We start from the raw sequence: 25,556 nt of genomic DNA on the forward strand, positions 1-25,556 counted from the left end.
GTCATGCACCAGTCTTTATTTAAAGAATTTGAGAAACTACCACAATCCAGCATGTTCACCATGAGGTCGAGCCTATCTGACATAGAACACAGTACCACCACCAGAGGGCGCTGTCGTCCGTGACGTAATCCGAGGTGGCAGCTATGACGTCAGCTGATGACGCAAGTACCATTATCCAAGATGGCAGGAAACAGTGTCTTCACCACGAGGTCCAGGCCTAGTACACAGTACCACTGCCAGAGAGTGCTGTTATCCGTTCCCTGACGTAATCCAAGATTGTGGGGGAAATGGTGGGAAACAGTGTGGTCGCCACGAGGTCTGGACCTAGTACACAGTAATGTCACCAGAGGGTGCTGTCGTCCATTCAGTGACATAACCCAAGATGACTGTCTAGAGGTGAAAATGACTCAGCCTGTGCTGGGCTACTGGAGAGAGGAAAGAGTATACTTTATTTATTTTGGAACGAATTATTTAGGGATGGATTTATGATAGTATATTTATCACACTGATACAAAACACAAGCTCTGACATGCTCGGGGTCACACCACACAGACCTGTAAACTACTCGTAAATAATGCTCTGCAGACACGCAGACCTGTAAACTACTCGTAAATAACGCTCTGCAGACATGCAAACAACTCCTAAATTGCCGAAATAATTTCAGTACAGAAATGCAAACTTCTCCTAAATAATGCAGATCACTGATGTGCAGACACAAAATCAACTTGTAAACTGTTCAAATAACTCGTAGCACAGCATACAGACCTGCTAGCAAAATAATGCAACAGTCACACAATCAATGTACACAAGCACCGCCCGTCACCACCACCTGTCCACCAGACCGCACAGGAGGCTGCCGGCAGCCCTCGCGAAGTGACACGGCCGTCAGCTGTCAAACCACGCACAGTTGCCCTCAAGCAAGAGGCGGCGATATCCCTTTCATATTTGGTACCTGAGACACCTCTGTGCAGCACATGTGTTTCACCATTGCTGATGCGATACCTGGGGATACTGACATCGCCGAATAGCACAGGATGCATTGTTCCTTCCATCACGTGTTACCCTTCCTGCTTTCAACACACACACAAATGTTCCCACCACCATGTAAAGACTCCTATATACCAGCACAAAAGAATATCTTTTGAATGAATCGGGCATTATGGTTGGATCTTACCGAATTTTTCCCACCGAATTACTGATGCCGCCTTTACCCACCGAATTACTGATGCCGCCAGTATTGAAACACTGTCCGCCTTTATTTCTTGCAGCAGATGAGACTTTCAGTGGAAAAATACTATTTTACACAGGCTGCCGTATTGCACTGATAATTAAACCCTATAAAGTGCCCCTGCATATCGTCAAATACGGAAAAATCTTACTCAATTACACTGCTCTCCCAATCAGGACAGGAGCTTGAATATTGGAGCACGAAACCGATCTCCGAACCAGCAATATGTCACCACTTACTGTGTCGACATAGTAAATATACAATTTCTATCCTGCGCCATACAAAATCATTCCTTTTACGTCATTCGTACATATACTGCGAAGACAGACAGCACCATGTACACCCCTCGCAGCACTAGATATTTCCCTGCAAGGTCGGTGGTCATCCACATCTGACGCGTTACCAGAGCACCCTAAGCGGACTGAAGTCACTCTCAGAACTGTTCTACAAATTCAGGCTCGCTATGCCTCAGCACAAATGCGTTACTGTTTCTCGTCTGGACCAGCTCGCTTTTCTACACCCATCTCCAGATTCTGGGATTACAACAACACGTTTTTTTGCATGGTTTGCCGTAATATTATACCATTTTCGTGGTACTTCTCAATATCAAGCACACAGCAGTAGCCTACCGATGGCTCACACAAGATAATTCCGAAGATACCGACGGGAAATTATTTCTCTACAAACCTGCAACTTAAGCGCTTATCCCGTCTGCGAACTCCTTTACATGAGAACTCGAAACAAATAGAGGGAACTGATATTTCCACTCACAACTACCGATGTCCGTATTGTAATAGATTCCAAACCATCCCTATAATTTACAAAGTAAACTAATGTGTTTCTCATGTCTAGAGAACTAGCAAACGTGTCTTTCGCCTGCTACATGGACACACTACAATCCATGTTCCCTCAACTAAATAAAGGAGCGAGATGTGCAGAAGCAGTGAACCGAACAATTTACATGGGAGGGAATAATCGACCAGCGCAAACACAACTCCATTTTCAATCTTCTCAATTTTCCATGAGATCACGAAAACTATCCAACACATACTAAGTATTAGTTCGCCATTCGGTCGTCCAGAGGACAACATGGTTAAGCCATCTACATTCCCACACTCACAACAGCCCTCTCAATTCGGGCAGACCCTACTGTTAGCTAGAAATGTGACTCATTCCCACCACAGGCCACACACAGACAGAATCATCGTATGGACAGAATCATCGTATGAAACCGGTCATATATATACATATTTGATCGCTACACTGGACCTCATGGCGAAACACTGGATTGTGGTAGTGCCTCAAATTATTTAAATAAAGACTGGTGCATGATTTCACAGTTGATGATTAGCAAGCATGTTGGCAGAGTCTTTAAGATGGATTATTATTTTGACGATTTATGAGTTGTTTGGCTCTTTGGACATAGATGTATTGCATTATTTACGAGTGGTTTGCAGGTCTGTAGGCTGTGTAGCAAGTCAGAGCGTGTGTTCTGTATCACTGTGATAAATATATTATCACTCAAAATCTGCCCGTAAATAAATTGTCCCAAAATAAAGTACACTCTTTCCTCTCTCCAGCAGCCCAGTGCAGGCTGGGTCCTTTTCCCAGCAATCCCTAGGAAGAGGTGATGGTCAGATTACTTAGGTCAGTGGAGGTAGCCCAAGTGCCCTTTATTCCTGCCATTTTCTTAGGTTAGTGGAGATAGGTCAATTGGGCTATCTTCCCACCAAAATTCAAACTTCCTGCCAATCCCTAAGAAGAGGTGGCGGTAGGGTGACTAAGGTTAGTGGAGGTAGCCCAACTGAACTATCTTCCCACCATTTTCTTAGGTTAGTAGAGGTAACCATGGTGTGATGCATTATCCTGATGGAATTTGAACTTCCCGCCATTTTCTGGGGGAGGGAGTTGGGTTAGCGGAGGTAGCCCAATTGACCTATCTTCCTGCCAAAATTGAAACTTCCTACCAAAATCCGCTATCTTGGATGACATCATTCGCTTTTGCCAAGTCTACACGCCACCAAATTGGATGACCTCATTGCCGACATCTTGGATACATCTGGCAACAATGGAGAGTGAGGTGGTAAAGCTTTGTCCCAATACTGCTGTTCACTTCTGGCTTCAATCAACTTTCTGTTCCTAATACTTTCTGGTAATTATAACCTTCAATAAAAGATATTAATTCTGGGACCTTTCCTTGGATTTCCGTGTAGTTTACTAAAATCATATTAACCTTTTCCATATCCAATCAGCGAGGACGAGCATTCACTGAGAATCTCGTGGCTGATATAACTTCGATTTTGGCAGGCAATTCGCGTTTGATCCAAGGAGGAGTAGTTCTTTAACCTAAAACACGCCACACACTACTCTGTCACCCTAGTAGCTGTTTCCTGTGTGTAGTGCACGCTGATCTATTAAGGGGAACCCTACAATTCCCCATTCGATGGCGGAGGTCGAGAAATTCGCATCGACATCATAGCATAGAGGTATGAGCCTCTGGTTTAGACCTTAAACTGCGCTCCAAAGAGGATCGTGACCGAACCTGGGCAGGGTGCTACACACATTCAGCTTAGCTTGCACCCTGTGAGCGATGCTAGTTGCCATCACCAAATGAGTTATCCGCTGAAGTAAACCGAGTATGCGCTCAGAAACCAAGCGGTAGGAGTCATTCGTGCCGAAATGTGTCACTATTTGCAGCTGGTTGCATGCAACCAATGAGTTCGATAGCTGCCGGCTGGGCCTCCTGCACGTCTCTGACTAAACACCCCGGCAAACACAGCGCTCACACCCAAGATGGATCAAATCCAACAATACGCGGGGGTCCTTCCATGTTTTTTGTTACAAATACGCGGTGTAAACTATGGGAGGTGCAGTGGAGCATGGACGCAAAAGAAATGGTCAGATGATGATGATGATGATGTACTGAGCTAAGGAGCACGGCGAATGAAAAAATAGCTATTGCAATAACAAGTGGTACCGGTATTGATAAGAACGTTAACCTGCACTAGAGACAAACACTACGTAACGTGTATCTTTCCGTTCGAACTGAAATAATTACACAGGAATTCTAGTAGTGCTCTGCGGCGCCTAAGGCCTGCAGCTGGATGCGCGGGATGATCCGGACACGCGCAAATAGCTCAGTGTTTACGTTGGCACCCTTCTCCCCTCTTACCCGTACCACGTGACGTCAGGCGCCATGCCGAACAATGTAAACAACTGGGGCGTCCTCGCACCGCCTTTGTGCTTACTCTAGTTCAAGCGGAACGAAAATAAATTGCTACGATAGCTGGGTACGGGCAGCTACAGAGCAGATGCTTCCTTATGTTGTATAAACTTTAAAGCTGTGTAGTTTATACGCCGGTGCAAGCCTTCGTTCTTGTCGCCACTCGACGGTGTAATTGCCAAATGCGCTACTTTTTTGTCGAGTGGCTACTCATTTGATCTCATGAATCTGAGTGGAACACATTGCAGAACTCTTCGCCGACAAATCTGAGGTGGTCACTGCGAATCGAATCAACGACCACCAACTCAGTAGCCAGCGACGCTAGCTACTTCTTTACAGCATATATTTTAATTTTAATTTATAACAAATTTACAGTTGTAAGTTACAAAAAAATACAACTTCGTAATTGTTCGAAAGTGCAAAAGTATACAGCATTACTGTCAGTATTTTGTTTGTTGACTGTTCCTATTTCCTCTCGAAACCAAAATCTCCTCCTTCTTAAGTGTGTGACATTATGTAATTCGTTGAACTTGCGAAGAATTAAATTTTTGTTCTAACTGCATCTGAAATAAGGGAACTAATCTGTACATCTACATAAACTCGAGTTTTCCTTTAAAAGTACTTACTTATTTGGTGTTTCCCTTTTTTAAACATCCTTATTTTTACAAAAAAAAGTACGAATGGGCCAAATTTTTCCTTTTCCCAGTTATTTCTGACAATTTTGTCCCTATCTGATGTGTCACAAAGAACGGGATAGATTCACTAAAACACTTTTCTCTACTAGCTCTGTTATGTGTTCCTGATGGGACACAAAGGTTTAATACTGTTATTTCAATTGGTTTGGCTTTGATAACGCGTCAATTCAGTTGCTTTTTCTAAACTCTCTAGTTCCAGTCTCATCCTGATCAAAATGCAGCAATCACTACCGTTAGAGCCGACATCGTTGTACACACTGTATTGCTATTTTAGATTCATTTCTTCGCAACGTACTTTCTGAAGGAAGGCAGTGTCCACGTAATTGGTTTTTAAGAAAACCCCCAGAATCTTCATCTTTTTTTCACCTGTTATTCCGCAGATATTTAGCGTGGGTAGACTAGGCACCCTCCTACTGTCAATTGCGAGCCATTTGTCTGTTTCCACGTCCATTCGTATTCCCTTACTTAATTGTCTTGTCCGGATTCGTTTCCTGGAGTTTGAATTTCCATTTTTTATTTCTCGTCGTTTTATAGTTTCTTGGTTGCTAATACTTCCCTCTGCTGCCTTAATTGTGTACTTTGCGGATCATGTTGTGGCACTGAAAGCTGTTTCCGCATAATCTTCTACCTTACTTCCCCACTTACATGCTCCAGTCACATCTGCTGTGGTTGCACTCAGCTGTTCCTGTGTAGTCGGCTGGCGTGTTGTTTCCCACAATGGCTGGTTTTTACTTTCTTGCTGTGGACGGCTCAAGGGTCTCGCCACGTGTGGTTGTCGGGACTGAAGAACGTCTGCGTCCGCTTGACTTTCCACCTCAATCTCGGGTATAGTCAGTATTGCTGGAACGTTATCGGGCTTCTGATTCCTTGGTATCAGGACCGAGTTTTCTTCAGGGTCTTCTTCGGAACTCGCACTGCCCTTTTCCAACGGCCGTTTCATGTTCTGATTTCGATGAGAACAAGAAACACTTTCATTTTCCGTATCTCTTTCGTTTTCTTGCTCTTGAATTGAAATATCATGGACTCTGTAGCTGTTTTCCTGAACAATAGTTGCATACTGGTCTCTATCTGTTTCATCCTTTTGGTCGTCGTGTGCGTTCTTGGGTACTTAATTTTCTGGCAGTCTCTTGTTCAAGAGTGGAAATTCCTTTTCAGCTAAAACTAGGAGAGTGGCCAGTGGATTCCACATGAGTTTTCTCGGTGTTGCCCGTTGCAGTACTCGGAGGAATCAATTCTGGTGCCCGCAATCTTGTCCGCTGTTGCAGATTATTTCGTTGAATAAACACGCACCGTGAACAGTTTGCTCGAAGATGTCTTGGTTCACTACACACGTGACATGTGAGGGTTCGCCCAACGTATATTATGTGTGCCTTGCAACCGCCTACGAGTATGTGTGACGGCATGTCTGAAGTAAAAAACACTCCTACAGATCTAATCCCGTTGTAGCACTGGATCTTGTATCTAGTAGATCACTTTTCGAATTCGATGTTTTTTACCTGTCCATAATTAGAAAGTGCCTGTATTAAATCCTTGTTGTCTAGCTCTGGGGAAAGGTTTAGCAACCTGACAGCTTACAGTTCGGTGTTCGCGGCACTTGTATCAACGGTACTGAGAGGATCATCGCGATGACGGAATTCAAAATTGCGCTGGGATTTTAGTAATATTCTATCTAACATAGCAGATCTATGCAATTTAGCAAAAACGCAGTATATCTCATTTTCTATTTGAATGAACTCTGCATTATCACCAGAAATACCGAAAGTTTCATGTAGCCAGTCGTGAACTTGCATTTTGCATTTTTGTTAAAGGCGTGCCTCAAAGAATTTTTCCTGATCGAATCCAGACACAACATTTTCGTATCGTAACAGCTGTTTACGTGAGCAGTCAGCTACAACACTGAGCGCTGCATCGTACGTCCACATTGGGTGAGCACTAGGCCGCGACTATGTCACTTACGGAAGGAGCAATCTCAAGTATGGCACGTCAACACCGTTACACTTATCTCGCCCAAAACTGGCCTATCCTCTAAACGTTTATGTATTATTCTCCGTATTTTTAAAGCTATTTTTCGCCTTATCGATGTCTTTACTTTTTCTTCATATATGGGTTCCCATAAGTTTCGGCTAGGTGTCTGGTACCATTCAGTGGTCTTAGTACTGCGCTTAAAAAAAAAAAAAAAAAAAAAAAAAAAAAAAAAAAAAAAAAAAAAAAAACACGTAAGGGTACACTTGGACTCCCATGTTTCCAACTATCAAGACGTGTGTTTCTAATCGATACTCATGATTAGTAAGAATTTTGCATTGGTACCTCCAACAATTTCCATCTGCGGTTGTGTGAATCCTATGAACAAACAAAATATTGCTCTTTGGAACCTCGTTTTCACTAAGAACACACGCAACATTTTCAGCTATTAATGAAGACTTTTCTTTCCGTCCAGTCTCTGTCCATAATTTCATCCGTATCAAAATGATTTATGCATGTTCGTTCCACATCTCCTCCTAAACCACTGAACTGATTTCAATCAGACTTGGTACAAATATCAGTTACTCCCTGGGAAAAAAATGTGGGGGTGGGGGAGAATCACCTATGTATCAAAGGGGTGGGGATGGGAGTGGAGTGAAAGATCAGTGTAGCCCACGACGCGTGAACACCCATATTTTAGCCTACATTTTCGCTGCTCATGCAGTAAAATAGCCGCATGAAGCATGACCTTTTAATTTGTTACTTCTTTATTACCAACCGTATTCGCAAGATATTTCGCACACAGTATCCACATATGCCAGTGAATGTACTTAAAGATACATATCATTATACGACACAGTTCAGGAGAAAAGACATCATAAATGTAGAGATGCTTGAAAAACTGGGGCATCATATCATGACGTTTATTCATAACACATTTCGCAGATAGTATCCACATATGTCATTGGAGGTACCTGCAAAACTGTATTATTATAAAATACATAGCTCATGAGACACGACGTCACAAACATTGAGCTGCGTCAAAATGAAACTGCACGGCGAAGTTCGCTAGACATACAGGTGAAATATGTGTACAATATATGTGAAGCATATTTGACGTGTGCGTACGCGGGAAAAGGCGAGGGTATAAAGCTCATCCTAAACCTATGGAACGATTTCAACCAAATTTGATACATATATTAGTTACGATCTCAAAGAAATACTGCGGGGGGATAAGAACCACCAGCCTCCTCTACGGGGTGAGAGAGAATCTGGAAAGAGGAGATGGACAGACAGCGAGCGGCAAGGAGGAGATGGACACAGACAGGAGGAGGAGCAAGTGAACAGAGTAAGGGAGAAGGGAAGGGGGACGTGGACAGGGAGATTGGGAGGAGGAGATGAAATAAGAGGGGAGAGAAGCAGATGGATAGAGGGGGGAGGAGTAGATGGACAGAGCGCAGGGTGTGGAGGAGATGGACAGGGAGAGGGTGAAGAAGGAGATGGAGTAATAGAAGTCTGGAATAAATACATATCTGGGCAACGCCGGGTACTCTGCTAGTGTTAATATAAATGCTGTGCATCTTAGCCTATTCGAGGTTTTCCTCTCTCTCTGTTGACACGATCGTCGACGGCACGTTAAACCTCCTCCTTGCCTGGTTATTCTTACACTGACCTGAAGCGGTTCATAAAAACCGCCTCAAACAGAAAATCTGGGCGAGGATTTGAGTATCACGAGTCCAGCGACTTGCGCCACCTCGCTTTGTTTGCCTTATGGGTACATGGGTGCACTCAGAGACCAGCAGGACTGAGGTAAGTCAATACATTTGTATTACCGAGAGTCCCGTCACGATGTTCGGTAATAAAAGATCGTACCACCATTCTAACATTTGCAAAGCAGTGCAATAATGTCGTGAAATAAAATGTGTCCTGAACTAATTAAATAGAGTATTAGAGAATTTCTACGACAGTAGACACCACTAGTACCACCAGTTCAATAATTCCCTGATTTATGTTCCTGCAAAAATAAACTGCTTCAGCTATGGGCCGACGTCGTTAAAGAACTCTCTGTCGAGCGTGTCTTTGGCTGAGTTTCCTGGCAGCGGTGATCAAAAGCTCGCGGTGACGTACAATTCGCTGTCACGATTACTTACGAGAAAGAACCCGTCTATTATGCTTACCTCCGACGCACAGTCCTCAATCGGGAAGAGTAAAACTTCGCCACCGAAAGAATTACACTTACGTTTGATAAAATTGTAGTGCTCGTGGAGACTAAAATCACGCCTTCGTCAAAGATGCTTATTCAAACGGACATGGTACAGGGTAATTGACTGACTTCTCCATTGTTTGAAACAGTTTGGACAGAACTCTTTAACATCTACACAAATGACCGCAACCTTCATGAGCACAACAGCAATTTTGTTCACGCAGATCATCTGCCGTTGGCAACTCCTGTTACGCCCTTCGAAAGAGTCTGCCTGAAATGTTTTAAAGAAGATGGGTTTTATTACAATAATCATCAACATAGCCCAAAGCCAAATAAACTCAACTGAGTGCTAAACATCTAAAACATAGTCACATCGTAAACCCATCGTCTCAAGGGCAAGGAAAACAATTTCATGTTACACTATCTTATTCCTCTTGCTCCTTTGTCCCGCTTCGGCGCAGAGTCGGCATGGTTATTAAATTATTTGGAGCGGTTTTAGTTTAAGGGTGGCCGAATGCCCTTCCTGTGGCCACCCCATTACCCCTGCGAGGGGATGTGTGCACCCCAACTGTCTGTGTGTAGTGTTATTTACGTGAAAGTGAGCGAAAGTTTCCTAAATGTTTGAGAATCGTGTAATTTAGGTGGGACTTTGGTATCTGCCCGGTATTCACATATTGCGTTGTGGGAAACAGCCTAAAAAACAGGTCCAGGTTGGTTGGCATACCGACCCTCCTCGTTAATTTGCAGGGCGTATTCTTTCCGTGCCGACGCACCTCCCCGTCCCGGAAGCGGTGCTTTAACACGCACGGCATCTGGGCGACTTAATTTGATACTATACTACACTGAAGAGCCAAGGAAACTGATACACCTGCCTAATATCGAGTAGAGCCCCCGCGATCACGCAGAAATGCCGCCGCAAAACGACGTGGCATGGACTCGACTAATGTCTGAGTAGTGCTGGAGGTAACTGACACCATGAATCCTGCAGGGCGGTCCATAAATCCGTAAGAGTACGACTGGGCGCAAATCTCTCCTGAACAGCACGTTGCAAGGCATTCCAGATATGCTCAATAAAGATCATGTCTGGGGAGTTTAGTGTTCAGCAGAAGTGTTTAAACTCAGAAGAGACTTCCTGAAACCACTGCAGCTGTTCCGGACGTGTGGGGTGTCGCACTGTCCTGCTGAAATTGCCGAAGTCCGTCGGAATGCACAATGGACACGAATGGATGCAGGTGACCAGACAGGATGCTTACGTTCGTGTCACCTGTCAGAATCGTATCTAGACGTATCAGGGGTCCCATATAATTCCAACTGCACACGCCCCACACCATTACAGGACCTCCAACAGCTTGAACAGCATCCTGCTGTCATGCAAGGTCCATGTAATCATTAGATTGTCTCCATACCCGCACACGTGGGCCATCCGGTCGAAAACATTTTGAAACGAGACTCTACCGACCAGGCAACATGTTTCCAGTCGCCAACAGTCCGATGTCCATGTTGATGGACCCAGGCAACACATAAAGCTTTGTGTCGTGCAGTCATCAAGGGTACACGGGTGGGCCTTCGGCTCCGAAAGCCCATACCGATGATGTTTTGTTGAATGGTTCGCACGCTGGCACTTGCTGGTGGCCCAGCACTGAAATCTGCAGCAATTTGCGGAAGGGTTGCACTTCTGTCACGCTGAACGATTCTCTTCAGTCGTCGTTGGTCCCGTTCTGGCAGGATTTTTTCCGGCAGCAGCGAGGTCGGAGATTTGATGTTTTATCGGATTCCTGATATTCACGGTACACTCGTGAAACGGTCGTACGGAAAAATCCCCACTTCATCGTTACCTGTCCCATCGCTTGTGCGCCGACTATAACACCACGTTCAAACTCACTTAAATCTTCATAATCTGCCATTGTAGCAGCAGTAACCGGTCGTTGCCGACCGCAGCGCCGTAATCTGCCTGTTTACATACCTCTGTATTCGAATACGCATGCCTATACGAGATTGTTTGGCGCTTCAGCGTATTACTTAAGAAGTCTTCGTGCCATTGACGTATCTGGGAACCTATTCCATATGTTCGTACGTTCGTTACCAGTCTTCAATGGGACACCATGTCAAATGCTTTCTGGAAATCTAGAAATATGGAATCTGCCTGTTGCTCTTCATCTATAGTTCGCGGTATGTCGTGTGAGATAAAGGGAAGCTGAATTTCGCACGAGCGATGCTTTTTAAAAATCATGCTAATTCGTAGATGTAGCCTTATCGATCTCAAGAAAATTTATTATGTTCTAACTGAGAATATGTTGAAGCTTTTTTCAGCAAACCGATGTTAGGGGTATTGATCTGCAATATTCCTGATAGGTTCTTTTGCCCTTCTTATACACAGGAGTCAACTGCGCCTTTTTCCAGTCGCTTGGGACTATGCGCTGGGCTAGTGATGACGATAAATGTACGCTAAGTAAGGGAGCAATGCCGTAGAGTACTCACTGTGAAGGCGAACAGCGATTCCATACGGACCTGGTGATTTATTTGCTTTCAAATCTTTCAGTCGTTTCTCTACGCCAGGGATGCTTATTAGTATGCCGTCCACAGGGGAATCTGTTCGATGGTCAAAGGACGGTATATTTGTATGATTTTCCTGCGTAAACGGTTTCTTGCACCTGTAATTTAAAACTTCGGCTTTTGCTATCTTCAACCGGCAAACCAGACTAGTCAACAGGTGACGAGGTGGAAGCCTTAAACCACTCAGTGATTTTCCATAGGTACAGAATTTCCTCGGGTTCTCTGCCAGATCTTTTGCTTAGGTATGACGGTGGGAGTAGTCGTATCGTACGCTCACCCTACTTAGGGGTGTGGCTGTCATTTTGGAAAATATTTTTCGGTATGATAAATTATGAAAAATCTTAATTAGTGACTTAATCATTCAGTGAAGTTCACCGTATTTTTCAAAGAAGATGATTTCGACGAAAGTATAAAATCAAAGTTCGGAATCTCACAAACATTAAGAGGCAAAAGAAAATTAGGATGGTCGTTACCTTTGATGTTAATTATTCCGTAAATTAATTACTTTTGTGAAATGCGAATCTATCTAAACTTGTAGGTTACTTTATTTAAATATGTGGATTAGCTCACTAGAAATTTGTCATGACGAAATATACAATCATTTTCAATTAGTAATATCTTTTGATTAACGCATTTTCGAGTAAAACTAAATGCAGCATTAATTGGCACATTGAAAATATTATCTGGAATAACGGACTAAAGTGGGGGAAAGTTCAGATAATGTTTTGAAATCTTTGATTAGCTACCGCACGCATATTACTTGGAAAACGCACAAAAACTGAGAACTATGGAGAGGAGGTAAAAATTTAGTTGTTATCACGCATTGAAGTCATAACTACGCCTTGAGGTCGCGGGTCTCCAGCACGCTTCCCTGCAGTAGCCACGCCAGCGTGTGACGCCCCGCAGGCTGTGCTATGTACGCAGCGGCAGCGGCACCAGGTGCAGCGGCGGCGGCGGCGGCGCCGGCTCGCCTCCTCCCCGTGACGTAGCGCGGGCCGCCAAGCCCCGCCAGAAATAGCGGCGGCCCGCGGCAGGGCGCGCTCGCGCTCTCCACCCACCCACCAGTCAGTCCCCAGCAGACGCGCTACCTGCCCGCCGAGCGACCGGCGCCCTCCTCGGCTGCAGCCACATCACCGACGCAACCGGCCGCCCACGCCGACGACGCCCGTCATCCCCTATCAGCTGCACGCGTAAGTCCACCATAATGTCACACGTACGCTCTCACGGTGGCTCTCGTCCGATAAACCCTCGAGGTTTCTTGTGGCTCCCAGCCTGACGCGAGTCTTTCGGTTTGACGACACTCTGGCGGCTTGCGTGTCAATGTCGACGCTTTTCTCATTTGGGTACCTTCTCACTTGCCCCACGAAGCCAAGTGGATCCCATTCCTTACGTTTCCAATAGATAAAAATTTAAGACAGTTACCGTGAATCAAAAGCGAGACTTCGGCGTCATTAGCCAGTAACGCTAACCATTAGACCGTCGCGGCAGCCTAATGGCCCCGCACAGCACCCACCGTGTCAAAACGTACGCCTCGGACTGACAAACGATAGGCCACGCGCTTAAGACTGCACAACGCCCCCCTGTCCCAGGCGAGTTACAACAAACACTGCCGGACGCGTCCGGCGACCACTTATCTCTTTGGCACGCGCCACTGTTTGCCGGCAACAGTTCTCTATTGGCTACCTCATTCAATAACCGTCACCTCTCCGCGACTGATCTGAAATTCCCTTCACCTCTAGCCATTTTCGTCAACGGTTACAACGGTCTTTACTAGGACACTCGTACTGCCAGATTAGACCTCGAGGCCTTTCCCGATGGCTCAGATGACACTGCTCTTAATAATTTCCAGGATCAGTAAAAATTATTGCATTTTTGAGCTGATGGACAGTACGAACAGGGATGGTAACAAACTGATTTTGACCTCCTTTACACTGACTGACAAAATGGATATGTATACCGTACTCCGATGTAGAATGGATGAAATGACTACGCGAATTTACTGTTTGTCCGTTTCTTTCACTGACTAGAAATTGATAAAGATAAATCGAGTGTCACTCTCTACGGTAGTATTCTGAGAAAATTCTCGTAATATCAAAGCTTACGATAAGTCACAGCAAGCCGAACAATACCTGCTTCTCTGTCTTACATCAATACAGCAATTGATTAACGTCGCCTTCAGACTGCTAGAATCGAAGTAAATTCTGTAGTCCTCGTGCATCATCAAAACCATCTTAACCAAGCGTTATAGTTAGTTACGATGATCAATGATGCCTTTAACAATTCCATACCTCCCTGCACTCTAGACATAACACACTTGTACTGGACGGACTTGAGCCGCATCTTGTTTCCAGGATTATCGACTGCACTGTTTCTCAACTCTCAAAATCATATGACATTCTAAACCTAACGTGTGAATTCTTAAATGCACTCAAGTCCTATATCACGTATTCCTACGTAAATTCTACACAAAAATAGGAGAATCGTAACCACACTAACTGTACCTAACACACCACATGCGGAACCACAATTAAATTCAACGCGCCTAGTACACTCACTTTATACCCTTATGTCGTAATGAACACTACTCAACTTCCACTATTCAAATCATAGTATGGTTCTTTAACATTAATGGAGCATCCTCACATGCACACGATATGCTGGACTGATATTTGCTGATAAAAAATGTTCAAATGTGTGTGAATTCCTAAGGGATCAACCTGCTGAGGTCATCGGTCCCTAGACTCACACACTACTTAAACTAACTTACGCTAAGAACAACACACTCACCCATGGCCGAGGGAGGACTCGAACCTCCTCCGGGACCAGCCGCACTGTCCATGACTGCAGCGCCTTAGATCGCGCGGCCACTCAGCGCGGCATAGTTGCTGATAAGTCAATGTTAACTATCTTTATTTGTCTCGTCTCATATATAATGTTTGATTTTTATTGTGGAATTCACGGGGAGTTTTGTTGGATCTCGGATTTTGTGGAAACATTTTGAGAACCACTATTATTGAATAACGTGAAAGTATAGTAAAAAGCCAGGATCACGAGAAAATTATGGACACCGATGCGCATTCACGTTCATTTCAGCGTTCGGGTTCGAGAAGAGGGATATTCTGAATGGGTCTAATATACCACGAAGCAGTACACTAGTACTGTCAAGAACGTAATATTTAACATTCCCGAGTAGAGGATACAATATTGACATAGCAACGTATTTAACGAGACAACTTGGCACTGAACGGAACAAGAGTATTACTGCTACAGTATTTTACCGCAGCAGTAAGTGTCAAATACAACATTCCATACTTTGGCAGTCAGCCTGGCTTGGAAGCACCAAGCTGTCATTCGCAGTGATGCATCCAATATCCAATAATTTTGTGTTGGCAAGACAGTTTTTTTTTTCAATTACAACAACTGTGTTCATAGGATGTATAACAGCCAAAAAATACAGCCTCGTGATGGATTTCTTCAGTATTAATTTAGACACTATATTGTAGTTCATATAACAGCATTCACTTTGCAGTTTCCCAGCACATCAGCACAGAAAAATCTGAATACGAATTATGTCCACTCATAATGAACCGTGGGACGACTAGCACCACATCAATAATATCGCATTACATCACTAGTCACTCGAAATGATTATTTCTCACATTAGAAAGTAGTACAAACTGTCGTGCACAGTACAGTATATTGAAAAAAAATGCAATTATTTCTTACCCGGAGGACACTAGTAACTTCTGTTTCGCACATGAAGTTTGTGACCGCTTCAATACAGCGATGCTTTCGTTTCTTATTTTCAAGAATTAGAAATGCAAAATTTTGCCACACCCATTAATCAACTAGCGCTTCATGTCTGTGTTGCGAGAGGTAGAAAACTTTCATTCTGAATTATATAGGAAGGTGTGTTTCATACACACTTTCAGGAAAAGGAAGGTGCAGTTTGATGACGAATAGTGAACAAAAAATTGGTCATGACGGAGTGCACGTTGTCGACTAAAGTAAAATGGCAGCAGTTCAAACTGTAACACGTGTTCAGAGGCGAGTGTTTAGAAACCAACGCACGTTGAGCAACGAGCAGCGGCGTTGGTTGACATACGACTGTGTCACCAACTTGAAGACCTCGTTTGTTACTCACAGCGGAAGACAACACACCGATAAAATTGCCTCATACTGGAGTAACCAGTGTGCGGCAATCGCAAGGAGCATTCAGTATTAACGAATAACACAAATTCAACAGTCTATGGAAGGCGGCTCCCCTCTGGCGATGTTAGCATAACGTGGTTTTTGAACTTCCAATAGCGAAATCAAGCTATATCACAATGGCCCAACTAGCAGGATGCAAGCAAATCTGGTTTTGAGACGACAATGTCGTAAGTGGACAACATAATAATATGGGAAATGCTGGGACTCAACGATTATTTTCTGCCTTTAGAAGGCTATCAAGCATGACAACTGTTCGCCAGCGTTTTTAACAAACTCCAAGGAGACACAATTAAGACTTGCAGGATCTCCATGTACTTTAAATACGAAGTTTCTTTCATTTATACGCCATTTCCGCTTGTTTTCCAAGGTTTCTCAAATACAATGCTTCAACAACTGTAAAAACTCACTCAACGGTAGCCTCACCGTTTGCAGCAACCATTCGTTTTGCTAGCATTCTGAAACAACATGCGAAAATTAATACTCTTCTTTTTTCAATACAGTCCTCAGTTTTCTTCCTGATGTAGGTGTAAAGAGTTAGAAAAGGAAATAGAGGAAATATATATTGTGGAAGACTGATGTTTTATTATCGTTGTTGCTATTACCATTATTATTTTTTGAGTTACTTTTTTTTTTACCAAATCCCTACTCTACATTATCCAAGTAATCCTTAAATGTGTAGAATGTATTTCCCAACAGATACTTTTTAACTGCCGCTCTAAATACGTTTGTTTTAGCAATTTCTTTACTCTCCTTTTGAAATCTATTATACAGTTGTATTCCTTGGCATAAAACACTGTTTTTAGTTTTATGTTTATTCTTTCTAGGTAAATGTAAGTTCAATACAGATCTTGCTCCATCGTCATGGACAGAGCTGTTTGCGCAGTAATTATCAATGTTATTTTTGATTTTTACAACTGATTGGTGAACATACTCATTCGGTACAGCTGAAATCAGCAGATCGTTACAATGAGCTCGACTAATATTTTTGTTTATTATCCTTATGACCTTTTTGTCCAGTCTGAAAATTATTTTCATATTTTGTGCATTTGTCCTCCCAGAAAAGAATGGCATACCAAAGAACTGAGTGTAAAAATGAATAGCATGTAACTAAAAGACACTGGCTGTTATATAGTGATGACAGGATTGTAAGGGCATAACTTGCTGTTGACATTCTGTTTGCAAGTACCATTGTGTGGTCACACCACTTCAACTGAGAATCTAGATTCATTCCTCGAAATTTGTTACACAGTCTGTAGAGGTGCCATCTACAAATGCGAAGCCATTTGGTACAAGTGTATAATAATGTCGATTTTAACATCTAGACCAACCACTCATTTGCGACTGTTCGTGAAATCCGCCCTTTGGTCACGGAGTCATTCCATAACCGATGTGTGAACGTCCTCCTCCTGGCTGTAAAATCTCTTTCCCTTTAGACGTTCTTTCAGCGTGGTGTACGACGGATCAGCGTCACCCACGTGTGTGCGACCTCGGCCAACTGTTGGCATCGTTTTACTACGCCTGGGCGCGACAGTGCGTTTGGTCCACATAGCACCGAAATTTCACGGTGAATCTGAGTGCAACTTACACGTTTTGCCCTCGAGAATAGTACTGCCAAGCGTACTTCAACTCTGGAGTGCGTTTGCAGTTGTCGCGCCATTTCACTCCCACACGTTGATGAAGGATACCCGGAACGTGTACTACCTTCTGAAAAATGCGCCACTCTAGTTGCGTCATGGTCTTAGCTTAGAGTGAGATGGTCATGCGTAACTTACTTTCTGAAGCCCCTACGTAGCACTAGTACGGGCCGCACAGTGACTATCATGAGGCTGGATAGTTCATGCAACAGCCAGACACGAAGAAATACTGATCAGGCCTTTTGTGACAGACCTGGAGTGATTTGCACAAAAAAGCATACAATGAGTGCACAACTCTCTTTCACAGCTCTGACACACGTATCTGGCGCCACTGCCGTAGAAACAAAACCGTAATGCAATTTTGTTTGATGTGATTTTGAGCTTGTCTTTCTTGCAAATCGGAACACTACTTCTATCAGGGTGGTCCGCTAAGTACTCGTCTTTGACGACAGATGATGTTCTACCGCCTTCTGTTATATCTGTGGTTCCCAAACTGGGCGTAATTACGCCTGATGGGGAAAATGTTACTTTCTGGGGGACAAAAACTGAAGAGTTCGAGTGTTTTGGTCACAAAACTACATTATTTTCAAAAGATCATTACTATCATCACTATTTCGTAAGACTGTTATATTTATTCCTTGATTTACCATTAGATACATTTTTTTCCAGATACTAGCTGTAACGTGTGACGCAATGTGGCAGAGGTTACAGCTTGTGAAACGAATGTATGAACGACGTCTTCCACTCGTAGTACACTCACTACGCACATACTTTGGACTACGCACCTATGATAGTAAAATTGAACCTTATACATTACATACGATTCAATACATTATGAAAATGCTTTCTCCCAGTTGTTGATAGTTCCCACAGTAGACCAGAAATTGCTTTATTATTCACTTCGAAACAATAAACGAAGTAATTGACAGCATAATACAGCAGTTAATATGTCATGGCTATTACCATTTTGTAGGGCGAATACTGATTATTATTCTATTATTATTATTTTTGTAATTAGTGACGGTGGTCAGACTCAAAGTATTGGCGCCTGAAGCCTTCCAATTTCTGTCAGTTCAGAATAAGAAGTCCAGCAATCAAGTAATATACAAACAGTAGGCCTAGGTATAATACATATTTTTTGATTTGGCTGACTTTGAACGGGGGTGCACGGTTTAGGTCAAGCAAATGTCGTTAGGGGGAGGAGTTTTGTAACAAATGTCTACCCTCAATGTGGATACTGTGGTTTCTTTTCCGAGAAGTAGCTGCAGGTAGCACTCGCTATGCACTCAGAATTTCATCAACATTCTGTAAAAAGATGTTGTTAGAAATAAGCAGTACCAATTGCATCATGGTTTAATAAAACACCTACAAAAACTAAATATTTATCTTTCGTCATTTTAACAATGAAAGTGTTTAAAGAAAATTATTTTTCATTTTAGTTAGATGATGGGTGCGTGGGGCGCAGTGTAATAGGTAATATCTTATTGAAGTTAGGGGTAATGGTATCAGAAAATTTCGGAGTTACTGTGTCAGATAACACCAAAACAAATACGTTACTGATTCACATTTTAGTTTGGGTTTAGTAGCCGTATCAGTGAAGTTGTGTTTCGCGGGTTTAGCCGAAATGGAAAAAAGTCGGGCTTCATTGATTTTTATTATACCGAAGAAAACGTGCTACGAGATAACAGCAAAATTGCATGCTGTCTATAGCGGCCACTCGCCATCAAACGACAACAGTTACATATTCCTTCAACGAATATAAACGTCATCCAAAAACCGTTTTGTTCAGGACATCCAGCAGGCGTAGTTACTTGAGATACCATTCCGCTCAAGAAATAGCCCTGGATGATCATCGATCGAAAGGACGCAAAGTAACAGAGGCCATCGCTCTGTTGATGGATGATTTTTTATATGATAAGTTGGCAACTGACAAATTCCTGAAGAGGGGCAAGCAGTAGTTGCAGGGGCTACATTCTGTACCATTGATCTGGCCTTGTAACAACAGTCAACATGTACGTATAGAAGCATGTATAACTGGGGGAAAGATAAATACCGCCAACAAAAAAATTAAAGAGGCCTTTGTAGAAAAGAGAAGCAGCTGTTTGAATATCAAGAGCTCAGATGGTAAACCCGTACTCAGCAAACAAGGGAAAGTTCAGAGTTGGAAGGAGTATATAGAAGGGCTCTACGAGGGAAATGAAATTGGAGGCAATATTACTGAAAGGGAAGAGGGAATAGGTTAGGCTGAGATGGCAGATACGATCTGCGAGAAAATCTGACAACACTGAAAGACCCATGCTGAAACAAGGGAGCTGGAGCAGATGGCATTCCGTCAGAACTACTGATATCTTTGAGAGAATCTGCCATGACTAAACCGTTCCACCTGATATGCAAGATGTACACGGCCCAGTTACATTAATGTCACCACCGTGTATGTTCGGCATCAACGTGCAATATCCACTAACTGCCGGCAAGTGGCAGCGGTAGCAGTGGGGGTGGGAAGCGACGGATAACAGTGCATTCGTTGTCAAAATGTGGAAAAGGACTCATTTATCTGGCATTCAAAAGGGCACGATCATTGGATTTCGGACTAAGGATGGACGCATTTTCCGAACGTCTAAGTTTGTAAACTGCTCGCGTGTCGCCTTCGTTAAAGTATACCGCATATGGCAAAATGACGATACTCAAAACCAGCGCCGAGGAAGCTGTGGTTCACCATGGGCCACAGATGTTACGGGTGCTAGGCGGCTGTGGTGACCTGTACGTGCGAACAGACGTGAAACTGTTCACCAACTGACCGCCCACATGAAGCTAACAACAGTGTCTCTTCAATGACCGTTCACCGAACGTTGCTGCGTACGGATTTCCCCAAGAGGTGCCAGAGTGCCTGTTTCGTACACCCATACCGACTGATGTTCATCGACGACAAAGGCTGGAATTCGCACGCCAATACCTCAACTGGACGTCCACCGACTGGCGGCATGTTGCTTTTCAGATGAATTACGTTTTACGCTGCACAGGACAGATGGAGGCAAACACCCTGCAACAGATACGGTCGGGGGAATGTTTTCGTGGCATTCTCTGGGTGATGTCGTGATTCTGGAAAGCACAATGGATCAACACAAGTACGCATCTATCTTTGGGGACCATGTCTACTATTGCAAGCTGTTTGTTCTTCCTCGGATCGATGGGATCTGTCGGCAGGACAATACAAAGTGCCACACAGCTCGCGCTGTACGTGCGTGATTCGCAGGGCACCAGGATGAGTTTACCGCACACCCCGGGCCACCATACTTCCTGGATTTAAACCCAATCGAGAATCTGTGGGACCGCCTCGATCGGGCTGCTCGCGCCACGGATCCTCAACCAAGAAACCTATCGCAGCTGGCCACGGCACTGAAGGCGGCATGGCTCCATGTCCCTGTCGGTACCTTGCAGAACCCCAATGACACTCTTCCTGCACATCTCGCAACGGTCCGCACTGAGAAAGGTGGCTTTTGGCAGGTGATAACATTAATGTGACTGGATCGTGAATGAGACAAGTGAAATACCTTCAGACTTCAAAAAGAATGTAATAATACCAATTCCAAAGAAAGCAGGTGCTGAGAGGTGTTAAAACTAACAAACTATGAGTTTAATAAGTCACAGCTGCAAAATATTACCAAGAATTCTTTACAGAAGAAGGGAAAAACTGGTAGAAACCGCCCTACAGGAAGACCAGTTTGGGTTCCGGAGAAATGTAGGAACAGGCGAGGCAATACTGACCCTACGACTTATCTTAGAAGATAGTTTAAAGAAAGGCAAACCTACGTTTATAGCATTTCTAGACTCAGAGAAAGATTTCGACAATGTTGACTGGAATACTCTTTCAAATTCTGAAGGTTGCACGGGCAAAATACAGGGAGCGAAAGGCTATTTACTATTTCTACAGAAACCAGACGGAAATTGCAAGAGTATTGGGGCATGAAAGTGAATCAGTGATTGAGAGGGGAGTGAGACAGAGGTTTAGCCTATCCCCTATGTTATTCAATCTGTATTTTGAGCAAGCCGTAAAGGAAACCAAATAAAGGAAACAAAAGAAAAATGTGAAAAAGTATTAAAGTTCAGGGGGAAGAAATACCAACTCTGAGGTTTGCCAATGACGTTGTAATTATGTCAAAGGCAGCAAAGAACTAGATAGAAACTGCAGTTGAACTAACTGGACAGTGTCTTGAAAGGACGACATAAGGTGAACATTAACGAAAGCAAAACATCATTATTTAAATGCAGCCGAATTAAATTAAGTGACGCTGAGGGAAGTAATACCAGGAAATAAGACAGTTAAAGTAGTAGATGGTTTTTGCTCTAACTGATGATGGCTGACAGAAAGAGGATATAAAATGTAGACTGAGAATGGTAAGAGGAGGATTTCTGAAGAAGAGAAATTTGTTAACATCGAAAATAAATCTAAGAGTAAGGAAGTTTTTCCGATCTGGAGTGTGGCTTTGTACGGAAGTGAACAGAAGATTTTGAAATGTGGTGCTATAGAAGAATGCTGAAGACGGGATGGGTAGTTTCCGTAATTAACGAGGAGATACAGAATATAACTAGGAAGAACATAAATTTGTGGCGTAGCCTGACTAAAAGAAGGGATCGCTTGATAGAATACATTAAGAGATATCAAGAAACCGTCATTTAGTTTATGATCACGGGGTCCCGACCTCGATTCCCGGCCGGGTTGGAGATTTCCTCTGCCCGGGGACTGGGTGTTTGTGTTGTCCAAGTCATTTCATCATCATTATCATCACTCGTGATAGTGGCTAGATTAGATTGTGTAAAAAAATTGGACTACGTAAAGACTGGGACTTTGTACGGGCGCCGATGACCGCGCAGTTGAGCGCCCCACAAACCAATCATCATCATTTAGCATTGGAGGGAAATGTGTATAGAAAAAATTGTAAAGAGTGACTAAGAGATGAATATAGTAAGCAGGTTCAAATCGATGTGGGTTGCAGCAGTTATTCGGACTTGAAGAGGCTTGTACAGCCTATAGTATCGCCGTCAGCTACATCAAACAGGTCCTTTGACTACAACCCACCACTACAACAACAACAACGACAACGCGTAAGCCGTTCCCTGAACTCTTCCAAGCCAAGGAAACAGAATTAGAAATCTCCTGTCAGATTAAAACTTCATGTCAGACCGTGACTCAAACCCAGAACGTTATCTTTCGATGAAATTGCTTCAACTGACTGAGATCTCTTTTTTAACCAACGATCTTTTATTGTGCTGAAAAACAATGAACTACAGCGTTACACAAATTCTGATACAAAGCTTACCTATCATCAACAGCCCTCCATATTATTTATTTCCAGACACGATTCTCAAAGCGCCCCCACAGCTTTACTTTACCCCGGACCTCCTTTCTACTTTACTAACCTGCTGGGCTAGCACTTCTGGAAAAGTTCCGGCATGCAGGTCACTGATTGTCTCAACGTCATAATCTTATGCTGTACTAAAAACACACACACGCTTATTGGTTATTATAACTCTCTACCAATCCCGAGAATACACTTGCGTCTTACACTCCAACATTATGATTGGTATATGGTAGAAGCGTTACAGTGTTTCATTGCTTACCAATAAAGACCTCTCGTCATAATCATGTCCCTTCCAGTGGGAAGAAGTGATGAGGAATAGAGGACAATGGTAGTAAGCGATTAATTGTGAAATCCAAAATAGAAGGTACAGAGAGAACAAAGCGATGAAATAGTGACATTCCAAACAAGAAGAAATTAGCACCACCCCCAGATTCATAAACCCAATGTAAAAATTCGTGGCTTCCCATATCAACGTAAATTTTTATTTGTGTATTTCTGTACATATTACGTACTACATACGAGAGAAACATTCCGTATTTTAGACATATATAGAAATGATTAAATGAAGCCAATACTTTGAATCGATTTGAGGAAGTTTAGTGGTAGAAGATAAACTTTTTTCACTCAGAAGGAAAGCATCTGCTGTTGTGAAACTTCCTGACATACTAAAAGCACTGCCCACAAACACACGGGTTTGGATTCAAGTTCCAGTCTGGTACACAGTTCTACTTCTTCATAAAGATTCCCCTGAACTCAGCCTTCAAAAGAAATCACTGTCTAAGACATGTTGTGATGTACATGTAAGTAGAGTGTATGTGTGTATGAGCAGTATCTCTTCCCAAACTCCCCTACTGCTTCCAACAACATTTGCCATAGAAACAATAAGCCTCACAAGTATCAGCACTTCAGGGCTTACAATGTCTTGCTCCAACAGGAGTGGAGTTAGGGGCAAAAATGTGTTTTTTCCAGCCTCTGGGCTATAGGCATAAGGGCTGCCCTGCATGACAGGTGGCTTGTGTAGGGATAGTGTTGGCCTGCCCCTCCTTTGCAGTGCAGCATACCCATCAGGTGCACAGAACAGTTTTCAAGCCCCCAACGTGTAGGTTGCCTGCACAACAGATGTTGAGTGGGAACAGTATCAGTCTGTCCAATCGACCTCCTTTGCAGGGGCTACATTTGCAGATGGACACTGTTCAGCAGAGAGATGGAGGGGGCAGATGAATAGCGAGAGAGGGAGAGGATAAGCTGGACAGAGAAAAGGAGGGGAGCAGATGGACAGGGAGAGAGTTGGAGGATGAAATGGACAGAAAGTATAGGGAGGAGGAAGAGAAGATAGAGATAGAGAGAGAGACAGAGAGAGAGAGAGAGAGAGAGAGAGAGAGAGAGAGAGAGAGAGAGAGAGAGGGGGGGGGGAGTGTGTTGTGCAGGTAGCATTCATATGGCTTGCAGGGGCTGCACCTGTGGTTGAGCATGGCTGAACAGAGAGAGGGGGGTAGCGAGAGAAGGGGAGAATGAACTGGACAGACGAATGGGAGAGGAGAAGATGGACTGGATGAGGGGGTGGAGGAGAAGAGGGGATGGATACAGTTGGACTGGGTTGGGACAGACAGAGAGCAGTGTAAGAGGAGATATGCACTGAGAAGGAGGATGCAAGGGCAGGGTGAAGAGGTAGAAGACTTGTGGGCAGGTGGAAAAGGAAGAGGAGCAGGCAAACAGAGGGAGGGGAAGAGGATAAGAAGAGATGGAAGGGGAAAGAAAATGTGGCCAGAGAGAGGACCAGAAGAAATGGACAAAGAGAGGGGAGGAGGAGATGGATAGACAAAGTGTGAGGGAGAAGATTGAGAGATATACTGGGTGATTCAAAAGTAGCTGTACACAGTTCTTGGGTGTAATGTATGAATCAAAATAAGAATAAAAAGTTGTATAAAATTTCAAATGAAACTGCTATATTTCCATGTTATGATGCATATTACCATTTGTGGTAGGCACTACATCATGGGTCAGTACAGGCTTTGGCCGTGACTTGACGACTTGCACACAGACTGATGTTGCTTTGTACACCCCTCTACATTGCTCGATTGATTCTGGAACGAAATTCCGTTATCTACTTGACTGTCAAGTGGTCTGTTGTTCTCTTTGTGCTTTTGTAGAGTAGCGGCACCAGACCTACTGCGTACGTTCATTCTGTTGGTAGTTTATACACTGCAGTCATTTAGCAGGGAACGTTTGTGGTGATATACTGGACAGTCATTTCCTTGGATTGCATTTTATTCCACAGCGCCTGACTGACAAGAGTATCGACAGTTTTTGGAACGTGAATTGTATGGTCTGCTCCCCGATGTCCCACTCGCCATATGAACCAGTTTATTGTTTATGCTTGACAGTGCCCTGCACAACTCAGCTGGTAGACGAGGGAGTATCTCAGTGTCATTTATCCTGATAAATGGATAGGATGTACAGGTCCAGTTGCTTGGCCCTCTGGGTCT

General features: G+C 43.6%; 2 protein-coding genes across 4 annotated transcripts in view; one reads left to right on the forward strand and one right to left on the reverse strand.

The window, feature by feature from the left end:
* Positions 1-25,556, reverse strand: part of LOC124544869 (trichoplein keratin filament-binding protein) — a 754,849-nt gene that overhangs the window by 484,127 nt on the left and 245,166 nt on the right. The gene's annotated exons all lie outside the window — the stretch shown is intronic.
* LOC124544868 (serine/arginine repetitive matrix protein 1-like) overlaps positions 12,937-25,556 on the forward strand; it is a 230,005-nt gene continuing 217,385 nt past the window's right edge. Inside the window, exon 1 of one of the 2 annotated variants that reach the window (XM_047123580.1) lies at positions 12,937-13,054. The gene's annotated coding sequence lies outside the window, so the exon portion shown is untranslated. The remainder of the gene's footprint in view (positions 13,055-25,556) is intronic. The other variant, XM_047123581.1, reaches the window with a different exon arrangement.

Source organism: Schistocerca americana, chromosome 8 (genome assembly GCF_021461395.2).
Source record: "Schistocerca americana isolate TAMUIC-IGC-003095 chromosome 8, iqSchAmer2.1, whole genome shotgun sequence".
NCBI lineage: Eukaryota > Metazoa > Arthropoda > Insecta > Orthoptera > Acrididae > Schistocerca > Schistocerca americana.